At 43.4% G+C, this 23,786-nt stretch overlaps 1 long non-coding RNA gene and 1 pseudogene across 1 annotated transcript in view; both read right to left on the reverse strand.

Moving 5' to 3' along the window:
- LOC129402583 (uncharacterized) overlaps nt 1-23,786 on the reverse strand; it is a 141,923-nt gene that overhangs the window by 52,729 nt on the left and 65,408 nt on the right. Inside the window, exon 3 of the long non-coding RNA XR_008628714.1 lies at nt 238-338. This is a non-coding gene — a long non-coding RNA (uncharacterized LOC129402583). The remainder of the gene's footprint in view (nt 1-237; nt 339-23,786) is intronic.
- Nucleotides 9,492-10,202, reverse strand: LOC101557399 (protein FAM204A-like; annotated as a pseudogene).

A 23,786-nucleotide genomic window follows, 5' to 3' on the forward strand; every position in this document is an offset into this window, starting at 1 on the left:
AGATAAATGAAGATGTGGAACCAGATTATGTAGGCCATTGAGTACCTCTGTGTTTTACAAATACAGTGCACGCATATTGTGCATATGAGTTGATAAAATAAAAATCACTTTAAAATTGTGTGAATCACTTTAAAATTGTGTGGTCTTTAAATTCCATTTAAAAGACAGTATTAGTCTCTTCCAACAAAGGAGTCCAGCATCTAGGAAAATTTCTATAGAAAAAAAGAAGCAACTTACTAAGGCAGTTTGTTCACTCACGAAGCACCACAGGCACTCACGACTGATTCCATAGCGTGTCTTGCCTCACTGACTTGTGGCTTTGTTTTCAGGGGTTCACCCTAATAGCAAGCAAACACAATAAAACAAAATATTGAGTCAGTTGAGAAGAGAACACTTACCTATCTGCTGTGATTGGAGCTGGAGTCCTTCTTATTAAGCAATTTATCGATGGGAAGACATACTAATTACCACTTAATCAAGGATATTACTTCCTCAATTCTTAGATATCTACAGTACATCATCAGTTTAATAAGCTTAGGAAGAGGCCAGGTCGGGAATGACTGACAAGCTCACTTTGAAGTGAATTTCAAAATGCATCCAGGTTCCAAAATTTTTTATATTATGCATATCTTAATTACAAGTTTTGGGTTTTGGACCACATAAGATAAAGTTTTAAATCCTATGTGGCCTTGCTTCATATGTCGCATTTGGCCAGTTGGTTTGGAGGACTTTTCTACAGCTGTTTAGCAAATACATCACTCAGATTTCACCATAACAGAGGCCCTCATTCCTTTAGCTGGACTGAGTGTTGACTACCGAAAGCTCTCAACCAAGTCACTTTTTCTAATTTCCTTTTCTTTCCTGAGTCAACACATCTGGAGTGGTTCTTGCTGTATGGGTGATGGGACAGAGACCACCCTCTGAAGATCCCTCTGTCCCAGACCTCCCCATGAGGGTGGTCTTTTTGAAGGTGGAGTCCAACTTCTCCCTCTGCCCAATCCTGCCTACTTCATCCCTGTCCACGGCTTGCTTTAAAGGACCCTGTGATGCAAATTTCCCAAGAGATTGCTTCCTGGAATCAATTCTGTTCCAAAAAGTAAACCTGGCTGTTCCCTTCAAACAGGAAGTAAGAACTGTGTTTACAAGTTTTAGGCCTGCCAATGTCATAGCAGAGTGAAATGAAACTGTCACATCTGGAGACTAGGCTCACTACCTGGAGCCTAGAGGAAGTGCATCTCTGGGCCAGTCTCTTGTCCGGGTCCTGCTTGGGGGACCTAGGAAGACATAGGCCGGCAGTCGACTTCACCCATGCAGAGCACTCTCTGTGCCCCTCCTCACCCTCCTGTGTGGCATAAGCACAGTGAGAGAATCACCAGCAAGGACTGAGCAGATTCCGGAATCTAAGGAACTTGCCTGTCTCCATCTCCCGTGTCCACTCCAGGTCGTGCTGCATCCCCCTACTCGTTCTTCCACTGCTTCACTCTCAACACACCACAGGTCAGGGGAGGGGAAGGGCAAGCCCTGGACCGTGCACCGGGGCAAGCATGCGATTAGATAATCTCTGACAAGTGGCAGGACGTGAGTGCTGTGGGCTGGGGGAATTGCCCTCACAATCGCTGGGCTAAGAGAGCTCACGCTGCCTTCCGGTTCCCTTGGGAACTTGAGGAGCCGTCAAAATGTGTCTGTGCTCAGCTGGGAAATTCACCCTCAGAGCAGAGAGAATTCCCTCCCCTCCCCTCCACGCCCACCCCTCCCCCTCTTATCTGTTCTCTCCTCCCCCTCCTCATCCATAAGCAGTCTGTTAGCTCTCTGGGCAACCCCGGTTAGCAGTTTGGGCCTTTCTTTCCACACACAATTGACACGGAAAGCCCGAATCTGCTCCATTCAGACATGACATGGGACACTGTTTTGTTATTCAGCATCTAGACGCGGGAACTGACCCAACAGGGGCGAAGCTGAGCTGGTCTATTCTCTCCAGTCGCAGCGTTGGTGCTTGATGCTTGGTATTTCCTGTAACTTTTACATTTAACATTTTAAATTATTTTAATGTGATGACTAGAGAGTCTGAGTTCTACTGACTCTTTTTCATCCCCCTAACACTGAAAGGTTCGATTCTTCCATCTATCCATCAACAGATCGCACTGAGTGACAGTGCTCAGTGACCCGGATGCCATCGAAGACAAAACACACTCTACATATTTTCTGGTCTCCCTGGAAAATTAGTGCAAACACTTTCATCACTGTGGTGAAGAAAAAATATGCACACAGAGGTAAAGATCTGTTTTGTTTTTTCTGTAAGAACAGATGCTCTCTCCTTCAAATACTGAAACTCATATTGTTCTTTATTTATCTGCAAATTAACCAGTTAGCTAGAATTCCCACATGTCTCCCTCATTTTTTACAAACCAAGGCCCTTTTTTCTCTTACCTCATATTTATACATATTCTTTCAGTCTTTCCTCCTCCAACACTAAAATGATTTTGCTTTTTATTGTCTTATTAAAAATAGTATTTAAATATTTATGTCCTTTTCTTTCTCTATTCTTTCTTTCTCTTTCTTTCTCTCCCTCATTTCCTCCCTCCCTCCCTCCTACCTTCCACCCTCTCTCCTTCCCTCCCTTCCTTCCCTCCCTCCCTCCTCCTTCCTTCCTGCATTCCTTCCTTTCTTCCTTCCTTTGTGTGTGTGTGTGTGTGTGTGTGTGTGTGTGTGTGTGTGTGTGTGCAGTGCCTGTAATCAACCCAGGGCTTCCCACCCACAAAGCAAGCTTTCTGCCCCTGGCCTTCCCACCTGGTCCCTTTGTGCCACAATCAAAGGAGTACTTTGTCTATGTTTTCCCTTTGTTGTTGCTGTGGCCAGAGCCAAGCAGACGCTTGGTGCGAGTGCTCCGGGATCTCACACTTTAGCTGTGGTACCTGCCCGCCACCTCTCCAGTGGTCTGGCTCCTCACTTGTGCTGTTTGCACACTTCAGGGTGTGGTGTGAACTGGGGTTCACACACTCACTCCTGCTCACAGAGGCTGTTCTGACTACAGTGCTCATGTACCTCTTGTAGTGTCTCTCAGTGGTTATCCCTATGAGTTGTGTTGCTTCCACTCCCTTGGTAGTGGTGCTTCAGAGACCACACACTCAGCTGCCACACTGGGGGTCCCACAGAGCAGAGTTGCCACGACCCAGCTAAGGGCAGCCCCATGGATCACACTGGCAGCTGCCAGCTGTCAGGGCTGGCACTCTCCACTGAGTTGTCCCTTAAAATAATTCCACTCTAATTCTGGCCTAAATCCTCCCTTCGGAATCCCATTTTAAGGAATCCTCTTTTCTTCATCAACAACATTGGCTTGCTCAGCCCTATTTTCTCACTAATATTATATTTTCTCTTTTGTGAAAAGTTGTAGTCTACTAGAAATGGCCCCAGGAGAAGAACCAGGAGCTCCTGGCCTAGCTGCAATGGGCACATTCTGCTCTTTGTGAAGTCATCCCTTGTGTTAAGTAGAAAGGACAATTAATCTCCTACTACACAAAAATGATGCTAGATGCTTTAAAATGAAAATGTCTGTGCACAGGGTGGTCTATTTAAAACAGTTCCCATATGAGGCAATGCAACTTGAAAAGGAAACTCTTTCAAATGACTCACCCATTTAACAATAATAATTAGCATTTGGGAATCTTGCCTAGAACACCCAACAGAAGAATATTTTATTGATTCTTAAGAGTTTCCAAACTCAGTGGGGCTTCAATGAAGGAAAGATATTAAAGACTGACACGCAATTTCTTTTGTATAAATTTAGAATAGCAGAGAGTGAAATGAACAATCGTTCAAGAGAATAGGACTTAGGGAATTTAGAATACTTCAAATTGAGATAAGCCATCAAGCTGACCTAGTTATTCAAAAAATGTGGAGATGCATTAATAAAAGCACAATCTTTCAGATAAGGAGGTAATAATTGAATTGTACTCATCAATAGTCAGGCCACATTTAGTTTTTTTTCAGAAATAGGTGATGAATTTTAATATAGACATTACAGATCAGAAAGAATCCAAGAAAAATAATCTGAATAATGAAAGGTGTGAAAACTATACAAAATAATATCTAGGTTAGTAAGGAGAATGCACTGTGAATTAAGTAGGTGAAAACCCAATTCTCTAACTTACCAGCCATGACATTAGGCAAGTTTCTTCTGTCTCCATATTTAAAAATATTGGAACAATAATAATATATCACTATATCACTGTCATCCCGTTGTTCATTGATTTACTCGAGGGGGTGCCAGTAATGTCTACATTCGTGCCAGCCCTGAGATTTTAGCAGCCTATACTAACTCATTTTTCCCAACAATTGGAGGCTCTTTTCAGGGCCAGGGGAATGAGACCTGTTATTGTTACTGTATTTGGCATATCGAAAACACCACGGGGACCTTGCCAGGCTCTTCCATCTCTCCAGTAATAAAAAATAAAAATAATAGTTCTATCTTTCTCATAGATCACAGTTAGGCATTACTGATTTTTACACATCATAACTACCTGATAATATTTAGCAGTTACCCTTATACTTAATCAATGACAATAAAGCAATCCAGATTAGATAGCAAGTCCCCCACATCATACAGCAAACTAAATGGCATGCATGGGCCCAGATTTCAACCCAGGACTTCCTGTCCACTTTCTCTCTTTTTTTTTAAATAAATCAATTAGGATATAAATTGAGCATTTGTTATGTTTCCTACTGTATTAGGCTCTGTGAGATGTATCTCTCTCTGCCCAGATTTTTTTAATCTGGTAACGAAAACAATACTAGACATTCAAAAGCATTGGCAAAAATCGCAGGGCACTAAGCACACAGCAAGCTGTGTTGCATAGACTCTAAGGGCAGCTATATGCGGAGGGATGTGCCGTCAGAGAAGGCCTGGGGTGTCGGGAGAGACTCGCACAGTAAGAAGTAGACCTCCAGAAAATTATGCATACATTCAGTAAGACTATTCAAGTCTAGTCAAGCATACTGCCTGCTACATAACACATACTCAATAGTTGTAAAAATTATTATTGCAACAGAAAGCTGTAGAGTTGTGTAAGCTTTTCTGTTTACAAATTGAGTTTGTATCATGTTCTCTAATTTGTTCTTCTTGGCTTTGGAAGAACTCCTCATTTTCCCAAGCACGAGTCTCCTTTGCCCTAACCAGATGGTCCAGAATGGTACCTCAGTGGCCAGTATCTGGCTGGGTGACACCACTCTGTTGTCAGAAAGGGGTTAGCTCCAGAGAAGAGGTTCTTGACCACAGAGTTGGCCACCTGAGTGATTGCATAGCCCTTAGTGTACCTGTCCTTGTATCACTTGTTTCACTTATCATCCCGTTGGTCGTCGATTTGCTCAAGTGGGCACCAATAACGTCTCCATTTGTCCCTCTTATGTGCTAGTGTAGCCCAATGATATCTGTTCGCTCCAAGAACAGATATCATTGAGAGCCTCAAATCGTTGAGAGCCTCAAATTGTTGAGAACCTCAAATATCATTGAGAGCCTCAAATCGTTCATTCAGGGTTTTGATGAAGAAGTCTGACCATCTCGTTGGTGGGAGGTCACGCGGTCTTTTGACAAACCGTGGAATCCAGTCGATAACAGCTCTAGTCCAGCGGTCGGTCATCTCTGAATCACATAACGTGTCTGGCCCATCTGATTTTTGACGCCTTGGCAAACGAGACAGAGTCCCTGATTCTTGACTGTCGATGGAGGTCAGAACTCCGGATTCCTTCTCTCACTTGAGTGAAACGTGATATTCCAAGTGTAGCTCTTTTGATTCCTCTTTGGGATACCCAAATAGCGTTCTCATCCTGTTTGTGTAGGGTCCAGGTCTCTGAGGCATATGTTAGTGCAGGAAGAACGGTGGAGTCGAAGAGATGTGCCCGGAGCCGGAGGTTCTTTGTCCTCTTAACCACTTCTTCGATGCTCTTGAAGGCATTCCATGCTGCTCTCTTTCTCCTGAGCAGTTCTGGCACCAAGTCGTTCCTCATATTGAGTTCTCAACCCAGGTACACATAACTGCTGCATTTGGAGATGTTCGTTCCATTGAGAGCAAATGGAGCATCAGGGACTAGTTCGTTTTTCATAAACATTGTCTTGGTGATATTCAGCTGTAGTCCGACCTTTCCACACTCAAGGTCAAAGTTGGTCGCATTTGTGCTGCTTGGGTAATTTTTGGTGTTATCATGATGTCATCAGCGAAGCAGAGGTGGTGTAGTTGCCGACTATCTGTCTTCACTCCCATTCTTTCCCATTCCAGCTGTTGCATGATGTTCTCAAGGGTGGCAGTGAAGAGTTTCGGTGAAATGGTGTCCCCCTGCCGAACCCCTCTTTTTAAGTCAATGATCACTTCCTTGTAGAATGGTGAGATCCTGGTGGTGAATCCCTAATGCAGCTCGTGGAGGATCTTAATGTACTGAGTTTGAACACCCTGTTTGGCTAGGGCTTTGACGACCACTTCATTCTCAACAGAATCAAAGGTCTCCTTTAAATTGATGAACGTTAGACAGAGTGGCATCTTGAACTCTTGAGAAACTTCAATGAGTTTGGTCACTGTGTGGATATGGTCGATCGTGCTGAATCCTTTTCAGAAACGGCTTTCTCACATGGTTGTCCTTTGTCTAGTATTCTGCCTATTCTATTCAGGATGACTCGAGTGAACAACTTGTAGATGATGGATAACAGGCAGATTGGGTGATAGTTGCCGATGTTGTGGATGTCTCCATTCTTGTACAACAGGACAGTTCTGCAGGTTTTTCATTGGGATGGAACCTTGCATATGGACAGGTAGCATGTGAAGAGCTGAGCCAGGGTATTGAGGAGTACTAGTGGCAGATTCTTCAGGTGTTAGGGGCTGACCTTGTTGGACTGGGTGCTGTACGCATCTTTACCGATGAAATGGCATGTCAGATTTTGGAAGGGAGGACATTAGGAATGACGTATCCATCCTGTAGAATTTGGTATGTGGGTAGGTGGATGTGGCTGTCGAAGAGATCTGAGTATAAGTTGTGAATAATCCTCTCCATTGCCCTTCTGAAAGGTGTGATAGATCCATCAGGACATTGGAGGGCAGTCATCTTGGTCTTGTATTTGGCGAAGGACAGGCGAGTGTTGTGAATACTTTTTCTGGTTTCTGCCGAATAGGTCAACACTGCTGCTCTTCTCTCTTTGAGGTTTTCTTTTATCGCATCTCTGCACAGCTTTGTGAGCTCAGACGTTAGCTTGTGGTTGACTGAGGCTCATGCCGAACCACGTTGGCGAATGAGCTCGAGAGTTTCTGAAGACAGGCGTCTGTTTATGGCTTTCCCACTCTGCATTTTTCGCGCAATCATGAAAGTGCTAAACCAGTCAATCGTCTTTCTCGTTGATGTTGTCAACAACGGCATCTTCCCATGTTGCCACAATAGTGCCAAAGAGCTCCCAGGTGGTGGTCATTCTTGGAGTTATCTTCTTAAACTTACACTTTGCAGTCCTTTCTTCCCGTTCTGTGAAGTAGAATTTTTCACGAAGGAGACAGTGGTCCAATCCCACTTGGAATTTTGGGACAACAGCAACATCAGTCAGGCAAAACTTTAGATTGAATATGATGTGGTCAATTTTGTTGTGGAACTACCTCATTACCCAACCACCGGCCACACTCCAGGCCACTTTCTGGATTCTCGGGCCGAACCTTACGCATCAGTGAAGCCCACAAAACAGATAAAGCAGAACTTTGCAACCTTGTACTCCAGGCTCAACGAGACCTGGAAACTCCTACAATCTCCAGCGCCCCTCCCCAGGGATCAAACCCAGATGACCCACCCTACCAGAGCCAGATAAATACCTCAGTGGCAGACCTCCACTACCTCACTACCTAGCCACCACCACACTCCAGGCTGCTTTGTGGCCGCACGACACAACATAGGACACTTAATACCTATTTTCAATAATTTTCAGACCATATTTGATGGGCTTCAAATATGGTATGAACCATGGGAACACCTGTAAGGGCGATTGGAGGCTGCCCTAAAAGCCTCCATCCCTCTCAGAGAGCCTGGCAAGCTACCGAGAGTACCCCTCCCGCACGGCAGAGCCTGGCAAGCTACCCGTGACGTATTAGATATGCCAAAAACAGTAACAACAACGGACCTCATTTGTCTGACACCGAAAGAGCTCCCAATACAGCAGCGTTAAGAAGGATAAGCAAAGAGAGGCTGATAAAATCTCAGGGATGAACTAGACTGCAAAACCAAAGAATGACTAAAATGACTGCTATACTTTCAACGCACATACGCTGGTATCAGAAGCATCCATAGAGGACCTGATGGTGCAAGCGCAGAAGATCAAGTACGACATCACTGGTCTGACTGAAACGAGAAGGCATCAATCACATCACGCCATTTTTGACACTGGAGAAGAACTGTTCCTTGGAACATGTGACAACAGAGGCGTCGGTGGCGTCGGTGTCCTTGTCAATACGAACTTGGCCATGAGCATTGATTCATTTGAATGCCTAACAACCCGAATCATACAATTACTCTTGAATAGATGTGGCTCACTCCTGGCAGTTTCTATCTTCATTGTCTACATACCAACATCCAACTACGATGAAGAAGAAATTGAGAAGTTCTACATGGAGCTGTAGAAGTTCTATAAAGAAGACCACACCTTCTTCAAGATCATTGTTAGGATTTTAATGCCAGGATAGGACCGAGAAGGTCACCCAAAGAACTCCACATTGGGTACCATGGCCTAGAATAGAACGAACAGGGTGAGAGACTGTCTGAATTCATCATGTCAACCAAGACTATCCATGGTAACTCACAGTTCCAGAAGGCCGAATTTAAATGTTGGACATGGGAATCTCCCGGTGGACAGTTCCACAAATTGACCTTTGTAAGTAACCATATACGTAACAACATGCTCATGGCCTTGAGAAGGGAGAGCCCCAAACTGACAATGGTGGGGCCTTGAACAGGAGATGAAGTTTGTTATACATTGGTTCCTTAGGAGGGGAGAGAGAGGGGGAGGAGAGGGCAGAGAGAGAATGGGAGAGAGAGGGAAAGAGAGAAAACGGGAGAGAGAGGAGAGAGAGAGGGAGAGAGAGAAAGGGAGAGAGAGAAAGGAAGAGAGAGAGGAAAGGAGAGAACGAGAGGGAGAGAGAGAAAGGGAGAGAGAAAGGGAGAGAAACAGAGATAGAGAGAGAGAAAGGGAGAAAGAGACTTCCGGTATCAAGAAGTGTGTATGTCACATATGTGAACACATGAAAAACACAGATTCATAACCTCCCTGCTAAAGTATTTTCAAGGTAGATGATACTAGCATCTATTTTTATTTTATTTAAAAAATTTTTTGATAATCAGCACTCAAATTTTATGCTTATTTTCACCTCCTTCTATCAATTTCCTGATATATGTAACACAGCAGAGGCGTCTTCTCAGTAAACCGAGAGGCTGAAGACTCAAGTGGAAACTCAAGACTCAAATGTTTTCTCACTGGCGAGTCATAAGTATCCCATGTTGCTTTTGGTTTCCCATCTCTTCTTTACCCCAAACCCCATGCAAGCTTCTTTTTTTGAGCAACCTGTGAATTTTTGGCTTCTGTTTTGGCTTTCATAAACTGATGGCAGGCAACTGCTTTCATAATTTTTATGCCAAGCTCTCGAGTAGCAAGCTGGTTGCCGAGTTTCTCAACATTCTCAGATTCTCAATGTCCCTGTCATCCATGGCCTGGTCTACATGCTTCTCAAGACACGACTTCTCAACCTTTTTCTTTTCAACAGTGGGGTCAAACCTTTCATTGATTCCAAAATACTGAGTAAGCTCCTTCCACTCGTCTTTCTTAGAAGACAGGCCATTCTGAGATTCTTCTTCATTGTTTAATTTGCCTTTTCTGGAATGTTTTCTTCTCTTTCTTATGAATCTTGAACCTGCAGCTGTCTGAAATTCAGAATTTTTTTTATACAATTCTTGAAATGTCTTCCATATAGTTAGAGAGATCCCAGAAGGACACTCTTTGTATGCATTTACATTTGCCTCTGGGGCAGTTTTGGGCCCATCTGGAGGGCAATCTGAGATTTCAGTGTTTCTCTTGGTCCCATCATCTACCTTATCTTCCTGTAAATTAGGTCCAGCACTCTCTGATGTGGCTTCACTTTAGATCCTAATTCAGTATCACTTTCATTTTGGCCAGGAGGGAACAGCCGACTCTACATCTTTCTTTCCCAGCAGCCATCAGTACCAGCATTTAAACATATCTAAATTCTCTAAAGTCAAAAGGGCAGTAACTATAGCAGACCTGTCTGAGAGTTCACAATCAGACACTCACAGATGATTGCACCATTCGGCTCAACAACTTCACGTAGCGGAGAGGGCTCCCCTATCTCAGAAGTCTGGAGCCTTCCAACACAGAACTTGCTGCCAACACCCAAGCCCTGCCTTGGCCATTCATGCAGCTCACCTGGGCATCCCTCAGTCCTAGCCAGACAGGACCCACTCCCCATTTTTTCTTGCTCTGTGTGGGACACTCTGGACTTCTAGTATTTTTTCTTCCACACCTTCCTTAGCCCTTTCATTGTTTTGTTTTGGATAACCTCATCAGCTGTAGTCTGGTAGAAGTCCTCGCTTCCACAAGTTCTCCCTTAGGCCAGTCCCTCATGACCTATGGAGCAAGGTATTGAAACCCTATTCTCCAACTTTTACTTTGAATAATACCTCTCACTAATAGCACCTTTGAAATGGAGCCCTCCGCCTTAAAGTGAGGTAGAATTACATTGTTCTTAGCAATTACTTCATATAACATCAGAGCACAGGCTACAAAAGCAAAAAAATAGGTGAAGCAATATTAAAATTAAGGGCTTTTGAATGGTAAAGAAAATAAAGTAAAAAATAATAAAGGGTTAAAAAGAAGCTTACAAAATGAGAGAAAGTATTTACACAACAATGTAATTCCTGAAAGGTCTGCTTTCACCAATACAAAAGAAACTCTTACAACTCATCTTTCACCAATACAAAAGTGTTGGGGTCTCAGTAGCCGGCCTGAGACTTTGCCTAAACACCCTGCCCCTGAAAGCCCAGGGGTTCTGCATTCCACACACAGGCACTCTGGTTGAGGAGACAGTGGGATGAGGGGTGTGACAGTTAACATTTACCTGAGCTAGTTAACCCGGCCCTGAGATTGGGGAATACAAGTCACTAACTAGCATCTGTACTGAGCTCCGCGAGATAAGCGTGATACATGCATGGGATGTGCCCCCCACCACCACCACCCAAGATTGTGTGCATAAAACCCCCTTGGGTAAGAGTCAATACACGGAGTCTGCTTGACCACCAGGCTCCCCCGCTCTGCTCGGTGACCTTCTCGGTTGGTTTCTTTCTCGGCAGAAGGAATCCTGCGGCGAGCAGAGTGGGAAGAGGCTTTTCCCCTTCCCACTCCCTCTCCCACAGGGAGTAAGTCCGGTGACTTCGGGGCTCATACTCCAGTGTGCCGGGGTCGACTGGCCAGGACCCCGACACAAAAGAAACTCTTACAACTCATCAGCAAAACATCTAATAACTAAATTTAAATTTGGGCTAAGGAGGGGCCAGAAGATAGTAGAGTGGGTGAGGTGCTTGTCTTGCATGCAGCTGACCCTGGTTCCATTTCTGGGACTAGTTGATTCCCCAGAGCACTGACAGGAGTGATCTGTCCGTACAGAGCCAGGAGTGTCCCCTGAGCATTAACAAGTACGCTGACCCCCTCCCCACCTCTCTTTCACATACACACAAAGCTGGGCTAAGAACTTAAATGTTACATTAATGCATCAAGCACAAAATGTCAGTTAGTACATGATCCCACTTATGTTAGTACCGAAAATAATCAATTTCCTGAATGTGAAGAATATAATTGTGGATGCAAGAAGGGGTGGGAAAAAATAGCTGTTGCTGTACAAAATACATGACACCTAAGTTATCCAGGATGAAGAATTTTAGAAATTTACTGTATGATTGTGTCTACAGTTAGCAATAGACACAATCATACTGAATAATAAACTTAAGGTGTTAAGAGGGTGCATCTCATATGGATTTCTTACAAGTAGTAAGGTATTAAGTGAGTTCTAGCCAGTCAGGAAATTGCAGTTCTCATTGCACTCGTATATACGCTACCTGTGTGTATGTGCAAGAAGGGGGGGGAAGATGGTGGGCAGCATGGCGGCAGGCACCCAAGCCGGCAAGGCAGCACCAGCTTTCTGCGCTCTGAACAACTGCCTGATAGGCCATGAGATTTCTGCATGAATGAATGTAAGTTCCCTTTAAATATTCTCTCCCCAAAAAAGTGGCCTTATGTGGAACCAAACTGGCATCCACATTGGTACACTGGTCAGAATGGGACTTGTGGAGATGGTGGTAGCTCGGCCATGGGTACCGAAGCTGGCAGAGCTACCACAGTTCTCAGCACTATGGGAAGCAGGCTGCTGTGGTACAGGGTTTATGTATGAATAAATAGTGCTCTTCAGGTCCAACCTAGCACCACTGTGAAGCACAGGTCCCAAAGTTGAGAAGCTACCCTGGTTTCCCACCAGGGTGGGGCAAGCTTTTGCATCTCTGATGACTCCCCACTAGCAGGGCATCCCTGCCACCACAGATCCTGCTACCCCAGATCAGTCCTTGCTGCTGGTGCTGCCCACAGCATATCGGAGAGGAAACTCTTCTCCTGAGCACCAACTCTCTGGAAACTGGACTCAAGGAAAGGGGCATGTGCCCCTGGCCAGGTTTTGCTGTACTGGCATCTGCAGCCCGTGCAGACTGCCCAAGCCCCTGACAATGGTAGCTGCCCTGGCTTTAGTCCTGGTCCCGGTCAGGGCTGCTGCTTCCATCACCACTGGGATCGAGGGGGCACAGTGTTGCTGGTGGGTCAACCTGGACCCACTGGGCAAGAGCAGCAACAGTCTGATGGTTCTCTCAGGCTTCCTGACACCCCAGGTTGTGGCTATGAGTCTGGCCCGGTTCCATCAACTTGAGATCAAGTTTTCTGAGAAATTAAATCACCAAAATTTAGATATGTAAGAGCCATGCATACAAACCATCTCTGGCTCCACCATACAAGCTCATTTATCAGCCTTGCTTCAAAGACTCATATATAAATCTCGAAAGAAATAAAAATGATGCATCAAATGTTATCAGACCAGAGCATGGCTGAATAACCTGGGCACATTGGAGGCAGTCAGGTTAGCCCAGTGCCCACCCAAACAGAGCCCCCAGCAGCTACTTGCTCCCACAATCCAAAATTGCTGCCATGTTCCCAGCTGTACTGCATCATCTCGAGACTAACCGCACTGAGAAATTAATCTGCTGAAAATTTGGGTATGTGGATTTTGTGACAAATCTCCCAGGTGTTTTGGAGTCAAGATGGGCTACCAACCCCCCGACTTCCAATTCTCCTGGAAACCCCGGCAGTCACTCCCACCAACCAACTCTGGCACCATCATGTGAGCTGTTCTACCTGAGTTGCTCCAGACATTCATAAATAAATCTCTAAATTGATCAGAAAGTTGCAGTAAATCCTGAACCTGCTCATAGCTGAATATCCAGGCACATTGGAGGGGAGCGTGTTAGCCCAGCAGCCACCCAAACAGAGCCCCCAGCAGCCATTTGCTTCTATAATCCAAAATTGCCGCCATGCCCCCAGCCAGACTCCATTGTCTAACTGATAGACCTTACCGAGGTCTGAATCTGCTGGAAATTCAGCTATGTGGGGTTTGTGACTGAAGTCTCCGGACTTTCTTAGAGTTGGGATGGGCTACCTCCACCCACTTCCCTGCACTTCCAGAAGGCCCTTCAGTCACAGGCCTTGCCCCAGAGACCCAAAAGTAAATCTCTAGAGATCAAGAAGTTGCAGTAAATCCCAAACCTGCTCATGGCTGAATATCCAGGGCACAATAGAGGGGGGTCAGCTTAGCCCAGTGCACACCAAAAACTGCTATGCAGTTAAAATCAAAAGCTACTCCACTGTACCTTCCTAATAAAATATTGAACTCCTTGTACTGCAAACCACGATGTCCAAAAGGAGAGAAAGGAGAAAAGTGCCTGCCACAGAGCCAGGCTGGCGGTGGTCATGGGGAGGGAGAGTAGGGATATTGTTCGTGGGAAATGTCCGATGGTGGAGGGACAGGTGTTGGAACATTGTATGACTGAAACTTAATCATGAGCAGCTTTGTAATGGTTTTTCTTATGATTTCAAAAGAAAGTAAGTACGTAAGAAAGAGGAAAAAGGAAGGAAAGGAAGAAAGAAAGAAGGAAGGAAAGAAGGAAAGAAAGAAAGAAAGAAAGAGAGAGAGAGAAAGAAAGAAAGAGAGAAAGAAAGAAAGAAGAAAGAAAGAAAGAAAGAAAGAAAGAAAGAAAGAAAGAAAGAAAGAAAGAAGAAAGAAAGAAAGAGAGAAGAGAGAGAGAGAAAGAAAGAAAGAAAGAAAGAAAGAAAGAAAGAAAGAAAGAAAGAAAGAAAGAAAGAAAGAAAGAAAGAAAGAAAGAAAGAAAGAAAGAAAGAAAGAAAGAAAGAAAGAAAAAGACAGAAAGAAAGAGAGAGAAGAAAGACAGAAAGAAAGAAAGAGAGAGAGAAAGAAGGAAAGAAAGAAAGAAAGAAAGAAAGAAAGAAAGAAAGAAAGAAAGAAAGAAAGAAAGAAAGAAAGAAAGAAAGAAAGAAAGAAAGAAAGAGAGAGAAAGAGAGGAACAGAGAGAAAATCTATACATTTGTTTAAATTTACCAATATGTTTTCAGGTTTGGTAAGATTAAATGAACATTATTCCTCTTTTGTTTTTAGCCACACCTCATGGTACTCAGGGCTTACTCTTGGTTCTGTGTTCAGGGATCATTCCTGGCAGGGCTTATGGGACCATAAAGGGCTCTGGGAATCAAACCCAGGTCACCATGTAAGCACCCTACCCTCTGTATTATCTCTCCAATGCAATAAACATTCTTTAGCATCTATCATACAATATGACAATGCCAGGAATAATAATAAAAGTGTTCAAGGGGCCGGAGTGATAGCACAGTGGGTAGGACGTTTGCCTTGCACATGGCCGACCTGGGTTCAATCCCCGGCATCCCATATGGTCCCCAAGCACCGCCAGGAGTGCAGAGCCAGGAATAACCCAGCAACGCTGGGTATAACACAAAAATTAAAAAAAAAAGGTTCAAAATAAATGAACACACTTCTATAAAATAAGCTCCTGAGAACTACTGGGTATGACCAACCCCCCTCTGAAAGCTATATGTGTGGATAAATATATATATATTATTTTATGTGTATGTGTGTATGTGTACATATGAATGTATCTTCATGTTTAAAAGGAACTGCATCTCAAATTCACACTCATTTCTATATAATAGATTAAAACTGTATTTCTCAACTGCATTTTCAAATTAAAAATAAATTTTAAGGGTCAAAGAGGTATTTAGATGCCTGCCTTGTACACAGTCAAACCTGCTTTGATTCCTGGCACCACATTTGATCCCACAATCACCGTCAGGAGAGATCCCTGAGCACAGAGCCTGGAGTAAGCCCTGCACATGGCCAGATGCTGCCCCCAAAGTAATAAAAAGTCCAATTTTTCAAAACAATAAGCTTGACTCTACTACAAAGCAGTAGTAATTAAAAGAGCATGGTACTGGAACAAAGGCAGAGCCACAGACCAATGGAACAGGGTTGAATTTCCTGACACACACCCTCAAATATATGATCATCTAATCTTTGAAAAGAGAGCAAGAAATGTGAAGTGGAGCAAGGAAAGCCTCTTCAATAAATGGTGCTAGCAAAACTGGACAGCTATATGCAAAAATGGGCTCAGAGCTCTACCTAACACCATGCACAAAAGTCAGATCAAAATGGATTTAAAAACCTCAATATTAGACTAGAATCCATAAGGTACATTGAAGACAACATCGGCAAAACCCTCCAGGACATTGAAGTTACAGGTATCTTCAATGATGACTCGCCACTGACCAGGCAAGTGGAAACAGTGATAAACAAATGGGACTACCTTAAAGTAAGAAGTTTCTGTACCTCTAAAGAAACAGTGACAAAAATACAAAGACAATCCACAGAATGGGAAATGATATTCACTCAATACCCATCTGATAAAGGGTTGATATTAAGGATATACAAGGCACTGGTTGAACTCTACAAGAAGAAAACATCCAACCCCATCAGAAAATGGGATAATGAAATGAACAGAAAATTTCTCAAAGAGAAATCAGGATGGCTAAATGGTACATGAGAAAATGCTCTTCATCAATAATCATCAGGGAGATGCAGATCAAAACAACAATGAGATATCATCTCACACCACAGAGACTGGCCCACATCCAAAAGAACAAAAGCAACTGGTGTTGGCACAGATGTGGAGAGAAAGGGACTCTCCTTCACTGCTGGTGGGAATGCCGACTGGTTCAGTCCTTTTGGAAAACAGTATGGACGATTCTCAAAAAATTAGAAATTGGGGAAATTGAGCTCCCATTTGACCCAGCAATACCACTTCTGGGAATATATCCCGGAGAGGCAAAAAAGTACAGTCAAAATTACATCTGCACTCGAATGTTGATTGCAACACTGTTTACAATAGCCAGAATCTGGAAAAAACCTGAGTGCACGAGAATAGATGACTGGTTAAAGAAACTTTGGTACATCTACACAATGAAATACTATGTGGCTGTTAGAAAAGATGAAGTCATGAAATTTGCATATAAGTGGACCAACATGAAAAGTATCATGTTAAGTGAAATGAGTCAGAAAGAGAAAGACAGACATAGAAATATTGCGCTCGTCTGTGTAATATAAAGTAACAGAATAGGAGACTAATACCCAAGAATAGTAGAAATAAGGACCAGGAGGTTTGCCCTAAGGCTTGGAAGCCAGCCTCACAGGCTAAAGGAAAAGACAGCTCACACAGAGAAGGGAACACCGAGTAAAGGGTGCTGGAGGACCTGCTCGGGTTGGGAGCTGCCGAAAATAGATTCTAGACCGAACAGGATGGCCACTCAATGTCTCTATTGCAGACCACAATACCCAAAAGGAGAGAGAGAAAACAAAACAGAGGTAAGGTGGGGAGGGGGAGGGGCGGGGGGTGGGAGGGATACTGAGATCATTGGTGGTAGAGAATGGGCACTGGTGGAGGGATGGGTAGTCATTATATGACTGAAATGCAAACACAAACACTTGTAAGTACGTAACAGTATCTCACAGTGATTCACTAATTTAAAAAAAGAGCTTGTATTACAGAATAATAAAGGACAAATAAGAGCATTACAATATTTATAATAGTTTGTGGTATAGTAATAAGCTTATAGCAGCACGTCTTAGAAATATTCCCGTTTCCATAATATAGTAAATTGGCAGAGCCTGTGGGTGCCCCTCTATCATCAGCTCCTCTTTGTTCCTTCCCATCAACTGTGACTTTGGGCACAGTAGTGGGCCATGAAATCACTCACTTTTCTTTGTACCCAGGGATGGTGACATGACTCTTTTTAAATCATAAGAGGCAAGCAGAAGTCACAAAATGGCATTGGCATTTTACTTTTATTACATTTTTTTTCTGCCATGTGCTTACTGCAATAGGAGTTGTTTGTACAAAGCATGAATTCAAGTTGTTTTCCTGCCTAAACAACACCAATAAAAAATGAAAGATCACTAAGGCCAGGTGGGCACCTCCCTGGAAGCAGCATATGTGAGCGAAATCCTTAATAAAATCCAACACTCCTTTGCCTTCTTCACAGAAATGGGGCTGTGGCCAAATTTCAGGTTTGAGGGTCCATAAGGTAGTGGGGATAGCCAATGGGCAACGTGAACTAGAACCAGGGAAAGGTGACAGGCGAGCTACAGGCACTTTCCTCATCACTCTGGACACTACAAAGGTTCTTTGTTTTAAAAACATTGTGAGCTTCAAGCAAGTCCTGGAATTGTTTTAATGGCTTCCATTTTCCTGGAGAAAGACCTTGTAATGATCAGCATGGTTCTCTGTGTTTATAGCTTCGACTCACAACACTTACCCACAGTTTGTGGCCCACTCCCATCCTTGCCCCATACAGGGAGAAGATCTATCGATTCAGTTTTTTTTTTTTTAATTTTTTGGTCTTCTGGGAACTTGACTCACCTACAAAAAGCTAGGATCCAAAGAGAAATGGAAATCTTAAAAAAATTTTAATTGAATCACCATGAATTATAAAGTTATAATTATAAAATTATAAAGAGATTTATGATGGGCTTCAAGCATATATTGTTCCAACACCGACACCCTCACCAGTGCTCTCAGTTTCTCTCCTACCTACATACTTCTCTCGTGGCAGGCATTCCTATGTCCTATTGTTCCCTTCCCTAACTTATCCCCCTCACCTCTGCCCCGATGCTGAGCTTCCCACTGAAGACCACCAGTTCTCCTGCTCTTTGTTTATTGCCATTGGGCATTTGATATTCCCCTATGAGGTTTCTTTATATTCCACATATGAGACAGATCATTCTGAGTCTGTTCCTCTCCTCTGATTGATTTTATTCAATGTGATACTCTCCAGACCCATCTGCATTCAGCAAATTGTATGGCTTTACGATAAAGCAATGCCCAAAATAAAGGTATTTAAAATTAATGAGACCAATTCTATAAAATAAACTAATATATTTAGTCCCCAAGCACTGCTTCACTTAAGGATCAGTAGTATTCCATGCCATATACATCACTGTATCACTGTCATCCCATTGTTCGTCGATTTAGTTGAGCAGGCACCAGTAACGTTTCTATTCCTCTCAGCCCTGAGATTTTAGCAGCCTCTTCTTACTCATCTTTCCCAACTATTGGAGGCACTTTCAGGGTCAGGGAAAGAGACTTATCGTTACTCTTTTTGGCATATTGAACATGCCATGGGTAACTTGCCACGCTCTGCCCGGGCGGGTGGGATACTCTCGGTAGCTTGCCGGGCTCTCCAAGAGTTATGTATATACAGTTATTCCGTATTTTAAACAATTCTTAACCTACATTACAGTCAGGTCTTTTTGTTAAAGTACCAGCCTTATTCTAATGGATTAAAGTTTCCAAGTCAACAAGCTAACCCAGTATTTTCCATTGTATCATCATTATGCAGATTTATTTCTGAGGTCTTCCTTTGTTATAACTTAGCATAAATATAGTTCATTCCTTAAATACTATAATAGTCAACTAGTTTCCTTTCTCTCTAACATCCTACACCCTAGAGATATGCAAATCCACAGTGGTAACTTTTGAATAATCTGAATTTTCAGTTCCTGATTTTCTCCCTTCCAGTGCCTTTGTCCTCCAAGTTTCCTCAGATGCATAGTCACAATCGTATCACAGAAGAATAGTACTTACATATTTTGGCCTCACAATCCTTTCCAGTCTTAAACACTAAGAATTTATAGATTTTTTAATCCGTTGTCTGTTAATTGAAATCTTAAGAAAAAACATAACAAAACAAATGCAATGTTTCAAAAATGCTTGCCAAATACCAACTCTCCACAGTGGTCAATATACCATGCCTGCAGATATTGAGCTTCCCACTGATTACTGGAGATTTAGGGGATTCCATTGCAATGCATCCTAGCTTTCCAGGAAGCATCCCAATTAAAGGGAAATAAAAATAACTTTAAATCACTGACAATACCAGGAGGCAGCTCAAAGCATGGGAGCGCATTCAGTGCATGTTGGAACCCCGGGTTCAGTTCCCAGGACCTCATGATCCCCAGGAACTGTCAAGGGTTATATCAAGACTAGAACCAAGATAACGTCTAAGTACAGCCAGGTGTAGCCCCAAAAACAGATCAATAAAATTCTATAGGTCCCAGAGAATTTCTCAGTGGCCTTAGCAAGCATGAAGCCCTGATTTCAATCCTCAGTGCTGACCTCAGATACTTAGGGCAGTGTTAGCTTTGCAGTTGCCCCAGTGAAGCCAGGAGTTTCCAAGGGCAGACCTTCCAACTATGGCCCCTGGTGAGCCCTTGTGTACAGATCACAGCAAACCCCAGTGAGCACTCACACAGAGGGTATGCAAGCACCGCAACTAAACAAGCGTGATCCTCAGTAGGTATGTATTCAAGTGCTGCAACTAAAAGTGTTCAGAGATCACAGGGAGATAGTTTAGGGTCAGGGACCCAAATTCACTCCATGCACCACATACCTCTTCTCTCCTGCACTCCAAGCACCTGCAAGTGTGCCCTGGGCCTCCAGGACTGCTGTGTCCAAGGGTCACCAATTGGCTTTAGCACTGAACAGTCTTTCCCAGTGGGCCGAGTCCTGTAGAGTCCCAGGGAGCCCCCAAATCCACAAGCAAATAACCAGAAGTGAAGTGTTAGACCCATGGTCATCAGAGCCACAGCGACAGGGAAGGAAAATACTTCTTTAAAGAACTCTTAAAAATGCAGAACTGGGGCAAACAAACGGCTCCTCCATTCCTAAACGCCCATGATCCCGGAGGCCCACTAACCACTTTCGGCACCCAGCGGCTTCTTGCAGAAATGTCTCTAGACTGTGAACTAAGTTATGGCCCCATGCCACCCTGGGAGGGAAAAGGTTTTTCTCTCTTGGCCTTTCCTTTCGCCGGCGGAGTTGCAACTGTCATCTTATAAGGCCCTCTAAAGAGAGGTACGAGCTTGCAGTGATGTGACTTCTGTCAGAAATTTCTCTGGACTTAATTACTAAAATAGCAAAAATCCAAAACCAAGTGGCGACTATCGGGGCCATGCGAGTCCATATGCTCTTCATTCTCAGCAATGAAAAACAAAATATCAAATAATGCCTTTTCGGCAGGTCTGATTGTTGGGGGAGAAGTTCAAATAATAATAGTGAGTTTTCTGTTGAAATATTGAATATAATCAAAGTAAAGTGAAAATCATCAGCCACACAGGCAGGGGGTGGAGGGTGGGATGGGAGGTATACTGGGGTTCTTGGTGGTAGAATGTGTGCACTGGTGAAGGGATGGGTGTTTGATCATTGTATGACTGAGACTTAAACCTGAAAGCTTTGTAACTTTTCACATGGCGAATCAATTAAAAAAAAAATTTTTAATGCAGAACTGGAACCAGATAGATAACTTAAGAAGCAGAGTATGCAAAATTCATGACCTCCTTTTTTCTGACAGCTGCATAGTATTCCATTGTATAGATGTACCAAAGTTTCCTCAACCAGTCATCCGTTCTAGGGCATTCGGGTTTTTTCCAGATTCTGGCTATTGTAAACAGTGCTGCGATGAACATACATGTGCAGATGTTGTTTCGATTATACTTTTTTGCCTCTCTGGGATATATTCCCAGCAGTGGTATTGCTGGGTCAAATGGGAGCTCAATATCTAATTTTTTGAGAATCGTCCATATTGTTTTCCAGAAGGGCTGAACCAGTCGGCATTCCCACCAGCAGTGTAGAAGGGTCCCTTTCTCCCCACACCCTCTCCAACAGCGGTTGCTTTTGTTCTTTTGGATGTGTGCTAGTCTCTGTGGTGTGAGGTGGTATCTCATGGTTGTTTTGATCTGCATCTGTCTGATGATTAGTGATGTAGAGCACTTTTTCATGTGCCTTTTGGCCTTTCATATTTCTTCCTTGGTAAAGTTTCTGTTCATTTCTTCGCCCCATTTTTTGATGGGGTTGGATGTTTTCTTCTTGTAGAGTTCAACCAGTGCTTTATATACCATTGATATCAACCCCTTATCTGATGGGTATTGTGTAAATATCCTTTCCCATTCTGTGGGTATTTAAGTGGATCGGCATGAAAAGTTTCATGCTGAGTGAAATGAGTCAGAAAGAGAGAGACAGACATAGAAAGATTGCACTCATCTATGGTATATAGAATAACAGAGTGAGAGACTAACACCCAAGAATTGTAGAAATAAGTACCAGGAGGTTGACTCCATGGCTTGGAGGCTGGCCTCACATTCTGGGGAAAGGGCAACTCAGAGAAGGGATCACCAACTATAATGTAGTCGAAGGCCATGTGGGGGAAGGGAGTTGCGGGCTGAATGAGGGCTAGAGACTGAGCACAGTGGCCACTCAACACCTTTATTGCAAACCACAACAGCTAATTAGAGAGAGAGAACAGAATGGAATGCCCTGCCACAGTGGCAGGGTGGGGTGGGGGGAGATGGGATTGGGGAGGGTGGGAGGGATGCTGGGTTTACTGGTGGTGGAGAATGGGCACTGGTGAAGGATGGGTTCCCGAACTTTGTATGAGGGAAGCATAGGCACAAAAGTGTATAAATCTGTAACTGTACCCTCACGGTGATTCACTAATTAAAAATAAATAAATAAATTTATAAAAAAAAAAGAAGCAGAGTATGGGGCTCGAGCAATAGCACAGCGAGTAGGGCCTTTGCCTTGCATGTGGCCGACCCAGATTCGATTCCCAGCATCCCATATGGTCCCCCAAGCACTACCAGGAGTAATTCCTGAGTGCATGAGCCAAGAGTAACCCTTGTGCAATGCTGGGTGTGACCCAAAAAGCAAAAAGAAAAAAAAAGAAAGAAAAAAAAGGAACAGCACATGTTTTGCATGCACAAGACCCAGGTTTGATTTCTAGCATCTCATTGTCCCCTGAGCAACACTAGGAGTGACCCTTGAGTACCACCAAGTGTCAAAGAATAGCAGGCTAGAGAGAAAACTCGAGTGGTAGATCACACGCCTTGCCTGGTAAGGCTTTGAGTTTGATTTCCAGCAATACATGGCCCCAAAGTATTACCCAGCATGACCGGGTGTGGCCCCTATTAAAAATAACCTAAACAAATTTTACAAAGCCTCCAATAGATCAGCCTGACATATAGACATACATCACTTTCTTTGAAGGCTTGTATATTTCTATACTACCCCATTTCCCATTTTTGTTCAGACTGCATAAAATTGTGCTTTTTTTTTTGGCTTTTTGGATCACATCACCCAGCAGTGCTCAGGAGTTATTCCTGTTTCTGCACTGAGGAATTGCTTCTGGTGGTGCTCAGGGGGCCATACTGGATGCCAGGGATCGAACCCAGGTCAGCCGCATGCAAAACAGATGCCCTAGCTGCTGTACTGTCAGTCCAGACCCTAGAATTGTGCTTTAAGAAATTGTAAAGCAAGTGGGATTCGATGAATTTTGACAGCCTTAATGAATGGAGCTGAGGAAAATGCAGAATATTTTAATAACAGCAACCCTATTGAGATGAATGGGCCTATGAACAATGTATAGGCTGACAGACTTAGTAGCAGAGCAGGCTAGATATAGGTTGCCAAGATTTGTAAATTGTAAGGCTATTCCGTTTTGCAAGGCTCTGTTATTTTTTCATTAAATTTCACTGTCAATCAGGCTGAATAGAAATGTTGCATAGGGCAACCAAAATTTAGTGTCAGAAACTTTGCTCCCATCCATTTTTACAACTGTATCTGTACAAGTAACTCCATTACTCTCTTTCAACCCTTCCCACCAAAGTCCTCTTCACTGTATGCTGCTTCCTTATGGTCAAAAAACATTAAAGAATTAGCAAAATGCATTGCATCACACAATTATATCCTATAGCCATGAACCAAACAGAACAAAAGTTTCCAGCAACTTCCCTGCTCCTTATGCTTTGTATCCATGTGATGATCCAAATACAAGGGAACATACTGAAAACCAACAGATTTCATCCTATCTCCCTTTCCAAGAAGCAGAAGAATAAAAATGTTTGAGCTTGACAGAGTCTAATGCTAGCTTCACCTCTGAACAATTTGTGTTACTTGGAAGGTGTTCCTTCATGCCACTGAGCCTCAATCTACTTCAGGGATTGCTCTAATGGTCAAGTAAAACTGGGTTTACAAAAGGGCTT

This window comes from Sorex araneus, chromosome 2 (assembly GCF_027595985.1).
Source record: "Sorex araneus isolate mSorAra2 chromosome 2, mSorAra2.pri, whole genome shotgun sequence".
Lineage (NCBI taxonomy): Eukaryota > Metazoa > Chordata > Mammalia > Eulipotyphla > Soricidae > Sorex > Sorex araneus.